The sequence below is a fragment of the Sus scrofa genome, chromosome 2 (assembly GCF_000003025.6).
Source record: "Sus scrofa isolate TJ Tabasco breed Duroc chromosome 2, Sscrofa11.1, whole genome shotgun sequence".
In the NCBI taxonomy this organism is placed as follows: Eukaryota; Metazoa; Chordata; class Mammalia; order Artiodactyla; family Suidae; genus Sus; species Sus scrofa.
This window is the reverse complement of record NC_010444.4, coordinates 132,899,855-132,913,186: the sequence shown is the minus strand read 5'-3', so window position 1 is coordinate 132,913,186 and position 13,332 is coordinate 132,899,855. Positions and strand designations below refer to the sequence as shown.

Below are 13,332 nucleotides of genomic sequence, written 5' to 3'. Positions count from 1 at the left end.
TCACTTAGTTACAAATTCACCCAATTGCAATATAATTTGTCCCACATCTGTCTCATGTAATCACTTTGGACAATATTGAGAACTTTCCGATTTCTGTTGATGAATACCCAGTGTCTCGGTCTGTTTGGGTTGCTATAACAAAAAATATCATCAAATGGTATCTCATAAACAACAGAAATTTATTGCTCATACTTCTAGAGGTTGTGAAATCCAAGACCAGGGATGTGGCAGATCCTGTGCCTGGCAAAGCTCCCTTCCAGTTTGTAGACTGCCAAATTTTCCCTCTGTCCTCACATGGTGGAAGAGGCATGGAGCTCCTTTTATAAGAGTATTAATTTCATACATGAGGGATCTGTCCTTATGACTTAATCCTCTCTCAAGAGGCCCAGCCTCTACCACTGTAACCTTGGCTGTTAGGATTTCAACACATGAATTTTAGGGGCACACAAATATTCAGTCTATGGCACGCAGACTATTTACAGTAGGAAAAAAAATGTATTGGGGAAATAACAACTGATTACAATTAAAAAATAAAAAATAAAATAAAACAATGGCAACTGGAGTTCCCACTATGACTTAGCAGGTAAAGAATCTGACTAGTATCCATGAGGATGTGGGTTCGATCCTTGGCACTGCCAGGAGCTGCGGTGTAGATCACACACATGGCTCAGATCCTACATTGCTGTGGCTGTGGTGTAGGCCAGCAGCTACAGCTCCAGTTCAACCCCTAGCCCAGAAACTTCCACATGCCATGGGTGTGGCCCTAAAAAATGACAACAGTGGAGTTCCCGTCGTGGCTCAGTGGTTAACGAATCCGACTAGGAACCATGAGGTTGCGGGTTCGGTCCTGCCCTTGCTCAGTGGGTTAATGATCTGGCGTTGCCCTGAGCTGTGGTGTAGGTTGCAGACGCGGCTCGGATCCCGCGTTGCTGTGGCTCTGGCGTAGGCCGGTGGCCACAGCTCTGATTCGACCCCTAGCCTGGGAACCTCCATGTGCCGTGGGAGCGGCCCAAGAAATAGCAACAACAACAACAATAACCAAAAAAAAAAAAAAAAAAAAACAACAATAACAACAACAACAAAAAATGACAACAGTAACCAACCATAAAAACAGCCAATTTTTTTTTTGCTGCTGTTTTTAAGGCTATCAGACAATGTGCCTTAAATCTATTAATTCTTGTAATAAGAGCTCAACAGAGAAAAGTGAACATAGTCATTTTTGTTATTTTCCTTGCAATTATTATGTCTATTATTCTTCTTCTTAGTATTTCCATACCCAACCAATATTGTAATCTTATCAGAAAAAATTGTAGTTATTCTGACATAATTTGTTTTAATGAGATCATGGCTTATTAAAGCTTCCTTTCCTAATTACACATATATCGACCTTGTAATAATGTATTTTAAGTTTTAGCCTGGAATAAGGCCAAGTTTTCTGGTTTACAGAGTGTATATATTATATCTAGTTTTTCTGTTGTTTCTGCATAATACCTTGGAGTTACTTAGCATTACCAAAAGGCGAAATGTACAATTCTTAGAATTCTGGAGTCAAATTATTAATCAAAGTTTATCTATTTATTTGAAAGGCAGGAACGATTAACACCTCAATGCTAAATATGCTAATATAAATGCTAATACCTCAGACCAAAAAAGTGATTACTTTGTCCAAATAATTTACTGTTTATACTCTGAGGATGAGTATGTCACTCTCTATGTAGGCATATGCGATTATTACAGGTTTCTAGCTATTAAGTTAAAATTACTTTGATTATACCACAGGGCAACATTTAGACATACACTCAGTCTGTAAATAGATGCAAAATTTTTTGACTCGTGCAAAATTAGGGAGGAACCTCCATTCCCCTCGTTTTGTGTATCCATGCTGAATGCTAACGACGCTGTAATACCCAGTTTTTTTTCCTTATCCTTTTATTTCACATCATACAGATGAAGTCAAGTGCTGTTGTTGATTGGTAAGAGTCTGACAGGAATGATTCATGTGTTTTATTTAGCAAAACTTATCTATTAAACTTCTATAGGCATTGGGGATTAACTTTCCTTTTTTCCATTCAGGACAGTTATTTCAGATCAGTCTATCTGCTTAGCTGACCTCAAATTTCCCTCGGGTGAGTTTTAGCAAATCTTTTGGTCTGCAAATGAAAGCTATATCCTCCCATTACCTTTATTAATATTAAAGGCAGTATTTGATCTCTATCAATCTCTTTTCCATGTCTTATTTCTCAGTTGGTTATAAATTCAAGATAGAACAAGAAAAGGGTGATTCATTAGTTTCCCCACACCTCAGCACCTTCACTTTCTGCCTCTCCTCTGTTCTGTTGATAATACTTCCAGGCACCTGCCATCCTGCAGCCATGACCCCACCGGAACCTAGTTCATAGTATTACACTGCTTTGTGTGAAGGGTCTATGCATATACTAGTCTCTAATTCTTACACTGGCCATCCTTATAAATGAACATGTTAAGATAGGTTCACATAATTTATCATCTTCAAATCATAAGAGAAGTAAATCAAGTGTTACATACCAAGAGACAGTCTTGTCTAAAAAATGAAATTAAATGTACTATGTTTTCACTCTTTCTCTCTCTCTCTCTCTCACATACACACCCACACACACACACATGCAGAATAAACTAGCAAGGATTCTTTTTCTAAGTGGGGGAAAAAAAACCCACAATTATTGTTTCTTAACAGTTATTCATAGGGTAACTTCTGGAAACTACTGGGAACCTATAATAATCTATTTGCACTCTTCAGTATGTTTGTCATATAAGAAGCTTACTTTAAATAGCTATACAAGAACAAAACAAATTAAAACAATGAGAGCTCAAATAGTGTTTAAAATTTAAATGTGAAGTTTAATCGTACCTCGGACTATCTTGACCTGTGGAAAAAAAAGCAGCTCCTGCTTTATTAGATATATTTGTACTGCCCACTGGAATGGAATAAAATTGATAATCCCTACATTTGTACAGGATTTATATCTGACAAAAATAATAATAAATGGTGGCAAATAATGTTATTTTCTAAAAATAGTTGCCAAAAAGGTAGCGTGCATGAAGACAGAAAGACTGTACCTGTGACAATATTCCTGCTAAAAGATTTAATATAATACTATGAAAAATCATAATTGACTATTCTCAATTTAATAGAGCTTGCTGAGAGCTTATCAGGTGTTTATTAGCTAAAAGACACAACTTTAATAAAACTAGAGGAAATGTTATGAAAAAAGGAAAAAAATAAGGCCATCCAAAAAAGATACATATTTTTCAGAAGAAGAACTATCTAAGAAGGCTTAAAATTACAAATGTGTACCAAATGTCATTTTCCTGATCAGATAATCAATATAAATTTTTGTTTTAATATAGATATGTATTATCCTTACTTTTCCAAAGAATTTTTAAAAATAGCTGTGAATAGAAGTATGCCACAGGTCCACCAGTACATTAAAAGCAATGTATAAATAATAAAAACTTTCATACTATCACCCTTATATAATCCCAGGGAGCTGAAAGAGCTCTGCTTTGACCTACTTCCATTCTTGTTCTAAAACACCTGGTATTTATCAAAGATGTTTATCAGTTATATCTCAAAGTAAAAGCAACAGTCAACCACTCTGAATTGCTGCCAGCCTCACTGTATGAGCAGCGCCTGTGAGGAGGAAACCCAGAAGCACCCACAAGTCACCTTTCCTTTATGACCATGCTAAGATCTCTGCCCAAAGTGGAGACTCATACCTTGCTAGTCACAGTGAACTCTGCAAGGGAGCCTAGGGGACTACACATACCCTGGCTGTCCCTAGAAATCTCTGCCCTTTTCTCCAATTTCTGATGATGCACCAGCTTCTCACTCCCTAAGCATCCTCCACCTTCCTCTTTCGGGGAGAAGGTGTCTTTAGAGCATGAGCTCTCCCTTCCCCGTTCTTTTATCAACAAACAAAGTTTCTGTTCTGTTTTCCAAATCTGGTCTTATTCGATCAGTACAAGTGGTAACAGGCAAGGGAAGGACCCCCAAGGGGTCCACCTGATTTGAGGGTAGGTAAAAATACTAGGCGCCATAGTTAATTTTGTGAGACAGTTTAGCTAGCCCATGGTATCCAGACATTTGGCCATCCTGCAATCCACACCAGTATGCAAGACAGCAACTGCCAAGAGCGCTTCCCCAGGACCTAGATTCCCCAGGCTGGGTTCTGGAGGCTTGATTGTTGTTGGAAGGGAAACAGGAGACATCAAAGCATCACCACAATCTCTATTGTCACCATCTTATATTCTTGACTTAATCCTGTATTTCACACCTTTTACTGATTTATTAATCATTTTAACTCCATGTAGTTCAGATCTGTAGCCTCAGTGACAGGATATAGAAAGGAAAACCTTGTTCTTGTTTAAGCAGTCAGACATTTCTGAAAGCAAATTTCCAAAGCGTCATTCCTTTCCCAGTTTACCCTTCCATCCCATGAGATTAAAAGCATGTTCCACACTTGGTTAGTGAGTCATTTCTTGAAGAGAAGCAGGAGGCTGTATAGTAATGTGCTGTTTTTATTTATTAAGCAAAATGGACAACAGAACAGAAAATGTTCTCATAGGAAAAGAAGAATTTGTTCAGTTACAATTGATACAAACCTAATTTCAATTTCTTTAAGCAAAACAAACAAACAAAAAAGCAAAACAAAAAGGAGCTGAAAGGCTCTTTGAACTGGGAAAAGAAGAGGGGATGCTGTGCCACAACAGTGGCAGGTGTCCACATCCCACTAACTGGCCTCCTTGCACGCAAGCACAAACCCGCACATGCATGCTTCTTCCCAGATACACAATTCACGGCTTAAGTGTTTCTTTGGTATTACTGTCACAATGACACAAGGGACACAAAATGCATTCTCAGTGTTAAGAAGTGCACTATTATAGATGAAGGTAAAAACTTACTCTGACTACCACAGGTAACCGCTGCTTTTATCCCAGATTATCAGACTAATGAGTGTATTTCAAGACACCTTTTTTTTTTTTTTAAGTAAACATACATGTGTATATATTCTCAAGTATTTAGAGAAGTACAGAGTTTTGATATGTGAATATGTATCTTTGTGCCTTTCACAGATAAGTCATACCACATTAAAATTGCTTCCACCCCTCTGTCCCCCTCCCACCACAATAAGTCCTTGGGAGAGTTTCCATGTCATTTTCAAACCTGATATGTAGTATGTCATGATGTATAGACTATGATTTATTTGTAGTTTAATTATTTTCCCACGAATTGCATTATAGGCTGTTTCCAAGTTTACAATGAACAACACTATAAGGAAAATTTGTTTATTTATTATTAAGTGTAGTATTAAAACAGGGTGTATAAAAATGGTGTATATAATCTTTATGTTTTCTTCTCTGTTTTCCATTAGTCCTATTATTTTCATTACTTAGTAATCCTTTACTATTTTAATTTTCTCTATTTTATCCTTGAAACTTATAGCCATACCTACAACTTCAAAAAAGTCCCAACTAACTTCAATGTATATACGAAAGTGCAATTATTCCTTCACCAAAGGGTACTATCTAGATTTTCTATCCAATAATATCCAGTTATTATCCAATAATAAATGTTCCTCTAACTCCAATTCAGGATCTCTAACTGAACAGATTCAGAAATGGTATCTCAGAATCCTATAGAGCACAATTCATTTATCTGAAACACAGCATGAGAAACTACTGAGTAGTTCTCATTTAGAAATGAAGGACCAGGCATTGGTAGTAGTGATTACAGGTCCAGGACTTACATCATATCCAGATGGGCCAGAGAAGCAAAGTCTTCCTACTTGGACTCAGTACAAGTTTCCCATTCTGCCTGTTTGGGTGCCCCTCACTCTGCTCACTGTAAATATCTCTTGCTCACACTTGACAGGTATACCAGCAAGACTACCACTACTGGTGGCTATGCCAGTTCAGCAGTCCAGATACTGTTGGTGTCAGTTGCACGGCCAAAAATTAACAGAGGTATTGAGCCATCAAAGTGCCCTGGACACCAAGCTCAGATTTCTCTTGACAATTCAACTCTCCTAAATTCTACTTGGCTCTCTATCAATTTTGAAAACTCTATTTGGCTATAAATTTTGTTATTATAGATTCCACTACATAACAAGATCAAAATTGTGATTACTCAGAGCTTTGAATCCAGGCAGCATCTGAGTATTTTCTATTCCTTAGCAATCGGCATGTGGGTTTTATCCTTGGCCCTAATTACCAGCTAAAAAGATAGTGTTGCTTCTAATAGTAATATCAATTTATAAACTGGGATGCTGAAGGAGAGCTAATCTGTCCCATGCTTCCTCCTAGTAAAAAGCACATTTTGTTTTTATTTTATAATTTTTTTTAATTGTTATTTCCCCAATACAGTTTTTTTCTACTGTACAGCATAGTGACCCAGTTACATGTACATGTATACATTCTTTTTCCTCCCATTATCATACTCCATCATAAGGGAGTAGACATAGTTCTCAGTGCTACACAGCAGGATCTCATTGCTAATCCATTTCTAAAGCAATAGTTTGCATCTATTAACTCCAAGCTCCCAATCCATCCCACTCCCTCCTCCTCCCCCTTGGCAACCACAAGTCTATCTGCAAGTCTATGATTTTCATTAACATAGGAAACTATTATCTGTGTTGCACAGCACAGCAGACTACATAGCATCAGGTGACTGTGAATAATAAAAGCGGCAGTGAACATGGGAGTGTATGAATCTGTTGATATTCTGTTTTCTTTCTGACATATACCTAGAAGTGGGATTGCTATACCATATGGTAGTTTTATTCTTAGTTTTTGAGATATCTCCATACTGTTTTCCACAGTGGCTGTACCAATTTACATTCCCACCAAGAGTTACCTCCTTTTTCTCTACATCCTCACCAGTACTTATTTCTTGTCTTTGTCATCATCGTCATTCTAAAAGGTGTGAGGTGTTCTCATTGGGATTCTGACCAGCATTTCCTTGCTGACTAATAACGTTGAGCACTTTCTCATGTACCTATGGGCCTACTGTATTTCTTCTTTGGAAAAATGTCTACTCAGCTCTTTTGCCCATTTAAAATCCAATGGTTTGGGGAGTTTTGTGTTCTTGTGTTTATGTGCTCACTGAGCTGTGTGACATACATACAGACAACCTGAGACTTACATGATCCCAAAGTACACTTTTGTCATCTGGTATTTATATATTAACTCCCACATGAAAATAAGTTAGCCTTTAAAAAACAAAACGAAACCAACATTCACCCAATACACTGGCTGCCTGGCCAGGCCCCAGTCACATTACCCTTCACAGGTTTGGTGGATGGTGACTGCCACCCTTGTCATCGAAGGGCAATTTCAAAGGAAATCAGGTAAACTTTTAAGAAGAAGACAGAAATGATCTTTGGCAGTTAAAACAGTAAATGTTCTTGATGGGGAAAAAAAAAAAAATTCCTGAAAGCAGGTTCATCAAGGACTGATATCATCTGATACAAAATTATTATTCCCTTTGAGCCTTTCATAAGGTAAAAAACAGAGACAATTATCAATTCTCTAACCTCTCACATTTGAAGGAAATTCCACTGGATAAACTCAAGTAAGTACCTGCTTAAAAAAATCAAAGATGTTTTGCTTTGCTCTTGCATTCTTTGATAATGGGAAATTTGTGAAATAACAGAAAAATTAATCATAGTTAACATTTACATAGTATTTGCTACATATAAGATTCTGTTAAGGTACTTTGCATACATTGATTTATTTAATTCTCACCAAAACCTTGTGATGCATTATTTATGAGCATTACTATTTAAGAGGTTAGTAAATGGCAGACCTGGAATCCTGCCTGCTCCTGAAATGTGTATCCTCACCTCTCCATATGCTGCCTTTCTTCTGATACATGGTAGATTCTCAATATGACTTTTCAGAATGCTAAGTACACCAGGGGGCTATGGGAATGATAAAAGAAGGGCCATGTCTATTTTCTTAAGCTTGAAACCATAGATAGTATGATGTCATTTGGCGGGGGTAAATTTTAAGGAAGGATTACAATACCCTTAAAAAGTTTTCCACTAGTACACTGGGCTTCTTAAAAGCTGTGTTCCTGGGAGTTCCCGTCGTGGTGCAGTGGTTAAAGAATCCGACTAGGAACCATGAGGTTGCAGGTTCGATCCCTGCCCTTGCTCAGTGGGTCAACAATCCAGTATTGCCGTGAGCTGTGGTGTAGGTTGCAGATGCGGCTCAGATCCCGTGTTGCTGTGGCTCTGGTGAAGGGGTCCGATTAGACCCCTAGCCTGGGAACCTCCCATATGCCGCAGAAGCGGCCCAAGAAATGGCAAACACACACACACACACACACACACACACACACACACACACACACAAAAGCTGTGTTCCTTATCTTCAATGTATTCTTAAGATATTCCTTACTTCCCTTTTTCTGGGCAAGAAACAGGTTTATTAAGATAGGACGCTTGCGAGAGACACAAGCAGGCAGGCAAAGAAGCTCTGCCACTTACTTCCCTTTTTTAATGTCATATGCCATAGCTACTCCAACGTGACGGATCTTTTGAAAGTATATAAATTGCCACTTAAGAGTTGCTTAAACACAACAAGAGTCTAAGCTCTATACCATTCACTAGAGATGAGTTTTTGTGGAGGTTTCTTGGCTATTGTTTTACACGAATGATAGTTTGGGTATCCATCCTGTGTCAGGTACTGAGGTAAGTACTTTCTCACCTCTGCCACTTCCTTCAATCAGACTCAGTTCTCCATAAGCAAAGGCTGTTCTGTGTGTCTGTGTGTCTAGTCATCAAAAGAATTATCAGGCCTTTCTCAAAGCTGAATTATTTTTTACATTATCATTATTATTACTACTTTTGCTTTTTAAGGCCACACCTGTGGCATACGAAGTTCCCAGGCTAGGGGTCAAATGGGAGCTGCAGCTGCCAGCCTACACCACAGCCACAGCAGTGCAGATCTGAGCCACGTCTGCGACCTAAGCTGCAGCTCACTAGCAATGCCAGATGGATCCTTCATCCACTGAGCGAGGCCAGGGATCGAACCCCCATCTTCATGGATATTAGTCGTGTTGGTAACCTGCTGAGCCACAAATGGGAACTCCATAAGCTGAATTATTTTAATTGTGCTTAAGTATCTAAGTGGGTCTCTGAAATAGGCAGAGTAATTTTCTGCTGAATTAAGCAAAGTTGTAAACTCACAGAGGATAGCTTACCATAAAGGCTTACAGGATTGCAAATCAATGTAAACTATTTACTTCAAAGGCCTCTGCCTAGATCAGCATTTAAGGTTGAAATGTGCTTCAATAGTGCCTGAAAGCTCAAATAAAACTGTCAAATAGACACTCAACATTTTTAAATAGTCATCTGACATATTTTGAGAGTCACCAAGACATCTGTTTTAATTTAACATGTAAGGACAAAACCATTAGGAATTCCCATTACTTAAAAGGACTTACACAACCTGTGACAGAGGCTTTTATGGTAGAACATAAGCAGTTGAGCTCTAAGTTTGACAGAAGCTGCATATGATTTTGGCATCTTTAAATGGTGAGGGGAAATTTTATTTTTGCCAGGATGTTCACATTCTCATTGTGAAACAGTTTTAAAGCAGAATACCTTAAGAATAAATTTTTATTTGTGCCTTCGGTGGGAATGTGTTCCATCAAATGATTATCCAAATCAGAAAGAATGAATATGACAATTTATAAGAGATTAGATTCAGGCAGTAAGAATATCAAAAAGCCATTCTCAGGAAACCAAATTTCACATGGGAAAGAGTTAAAACAGGGTACTATTACTACTCTGGTTTTCTTTTTAATAACTTATGGAGAGTATGCATCAACTTTTCATAATCTAAAGGACAGATACTAAAGAGCTGTTTCTATAAATGAAGTCCAAATGTCACATGTGATGTTTTGTATACTTTGATATACGTATTGTATTCTTTAACATTATTTTTCAAACTAAATAAGACAAAAAATTTGAAGTAGATAATTTCTCAATAAAATGTATGTCATAGGTTCAAATAAAATAATAAAATTTTATAAATCTCTTCACTTAAATCTTTGCAGATAGGGGAAAATTTGTGTATGATATTTAGAGGGTTACTGATCACAGCAGAAGGGAAATTACGACCCTTTGAATCACCTGCATGGCACCAACACCCATTTTTAAGAGTAATGCACTGAGGCTATAGTAAAGATTTAAGTTTTAGACTGTATTACTTAATAATTCCAGAGAGTTTTTCTTACCTCAAATTATACCACAATAAGCTTGCCATTTTGAGGACATACTTGAAAACTAATGACGAAAACAAACCAATGAAAATACTTCATACTTTTACTAAACCAATATGAAACCTGTAAAGAGCATGTCAGAAAGACAGAGAAGGCAATTTTTCCCATATATTTCAACTGAAAATCAACACACATGTCTTTCATTACTGGTTAAATGATACATGCTAATATGCTCGCACTTTGTAGTGTCATGTTTATAACCTTGTGATATTGACTCTATAGTGTAAAATCCACCTAATGTTATACCTAATTTGGAACCAACAAAACCATGTTTTGTCCTGATGTTATCTGAAACACCATCCAAAGCTGACAGCAATGCTGGGCATGACCTGTGCCCTAAAGAATTTTAATTTTGTCTTAATATATGAACTACAATGCTTGTGCAAACATTATTCTTAAAATCAATAACTACATTTTAAAATATTCATCCTATCTGCAAAACTGCGCTACTTGAACTTCCATAAAGAAGTTGACTCTTCACCCTCAGGATTCTGTGAAAACTGCACTTCTATAAATGGTAGGTGTGAATTTCTTATTCAATATGTGTGAAAAACAGAGAAGTGGGATTCAATTGCTTTGCCAAAGACCTATTTTTCCTCATTCTGTTTTCTTGCTGAAAAATTAGCTATTTGTATTTTAGAATTTTCTAATAGTTTACTGATTTACTACCACTTTTCATTACACTGAGAAAATCTTCATAGTCCAAGTTTCATGAAATTTTATGCTCAAGTAGACTGGAATGACCAAGAAACACATTCTCCATGTAAGTATGATTATAAAATTTCCTTTATAGCCAAGACATGGAAGCAACCTAAATGTCCACTGACAGAGGAATGGATAAAGAAGATGTGATATTTGGAATATTACTCAGCTGTAAAAAAAAAAAATGGATAAAGATGTGATACAATGGAATGTTACTCAGCCATGAAAAAAATGAAGTATTGCCATTTGCAGCAACATGGATACACCTAGAGATTATCAAACAAAGGGAAATAAGTCAAAGACAAAATCATACCATATCACTTATATGTGGTATCTAATTTAAAAATGATAAAATGAACTTAAATTACAAAAGAGAAACAGACTCACAGATTTCAAAAACAAACTTACGGTTACCAAAAAAGGAAACATGGAGAGCAGAGATAAATTAGGAGTCTGGGATTAACACATACACCATACTCTATATAAAACAGATAACCAATAAGGACCTACTGTAGAGCATAGGAAATTATACTCAATATTCTGTAATAACCTATATGGGAAAAGAGTATGAAAAAGAATAGATATATGAATCACTTTGCTGTATACCTGAAATTAACACAACATTGTAAATTAACTATACTCCATTAAAATGAAAAAAATAAATACATGAATAACTAAAAGTTCCTTTAAAAATTATTGTTAATTATTCACCACCTTTTCTTTCTATACGCCATTCCAACTGAAACCTCCCTTTCAAGCAAATATTCCATACCACTGAGTATTGTGGGGTTTTGTTCAGTATGTGTTTATAAAATACGTATTCTCATTTTAAGTTGGTATCTTTTTAACTTGTAGATAATATATCAGACTGTATTAATTATTCTTTTTTTTTAACTTTTCTCACATAAGCACATAGTTTTGGGGGCTTTTTTGGTTTAATTTTTTATCATTGTAAATTTACACACAGGCAAATGCACAGATCTTAAGTGTACATTAATGAGTTTTGATAAAAGTATTCATTTGTATCATGATTATCCCAATGAAATATAGAATAATTACAAAAATTTTCCTTTTTTTTGTCTTTTGTCTTTTTAGGGCCAAACCCATGGCATATGGAGGTTCCCGGGCTAGGGATCTAATCAGACCTGTTGCTGCCAGCCTACATCAGAGCCACAGCAATGCCATATACGAGCCGAGTCTGTGACCTACACCACAGCTCATGGCAACACCAGATCCTTAACCCAATGAGTGAGGCCAGGGATTGAACCCACAACCTCATTGTTCCTAGTCGGATTCATTTCTGCTGTGCCATAACGCGAACACTAGAAATTGTCCTTTTGACTTCTTTACTCCACAATGAACCATTATTTTGATTTCTATCAATATTCTTAAGACAATTTTCCAAATCAGAAGATAATGGAAATTATTTCTACAAGAATAAGTGAGAAAGGGAAACAAACTGATGAAAGATCATACAGTTTATAGTAAGATTTAAATCAAAAATTCTTATAATTACATTTTGTGAAATCTTGACTTGTTGGAAGAATCTTTAAAAGAACTTCTATTTTTAATTGGAAGAATATACATGAGAAGGCCTATGATTTGCATATGCATTTGGTAAAATATTCAGAAGGATTATAAATAGAAAGAACTTATGAGTGTGGGCTTGAAAAAATTCTTATCAGAGAAAGATGTTTTGAAGGAGGCAAAAAAGGAAGTACTTGGAAAAACACATGGATTAAAATATACATAACTATACTTTAATATGGAAATAATAAAAATTGAGAATACTATTCTTTTAGAAAAAAATATTGACTGGATATTACCAGGTATCTCACCACATGTAGAGAGAATATTTTCTCCATTAAAACCAGTACAGTATTTAGAGAACACTTGATTAAAAATAAATGTTTCAAAATTACTAATAAGAAAATTAAACCTTTAAAAGCAAACATTTCCTTTGGAAAAATACTATTAGCTGAAAAAAAAAAAATCCTTCAGAAAAATACCAATGGCATTGTATTAGAGACTAATAAGGTTTAAAAACTGGAGTTCCCGTCATGGCGCAGTGGTTAATGAATCTGACTAGGAACCATGAGGTTGTGGGTTTGATCCCTGGCCTTGCTCAGTGGGTTAAGGATCCGGAGTTGCCTTGAGATGTGGTGTAGGTCGCAGATGTGGCTTGGATCCCGCGTTGCTGTGGTTCTGGCATAAGCCAGCGGCTACAGCTCTGATTCAACCCCTAGCCTGGGAACCTCCAGATGCCATGGGAAGCGGCCCTAGAAAAGGCAAAAAAAAAAAAA

At 36.6% G+C, this 13,332-nt stretch overlaps 1 long non-coding RNA gene across 2 annotated transcripts in view; it reads right to left on the bottom strand.

Moving 5' to 3' along the window:
• The window catches only part of LOC110259475, a 407,237-nt gene that overhangs the window by 315,632 nt on the left and 78,273 nt on the right, over positions 1 to 13,332 (bottom strand). The window lies entirely within an intron of this gene.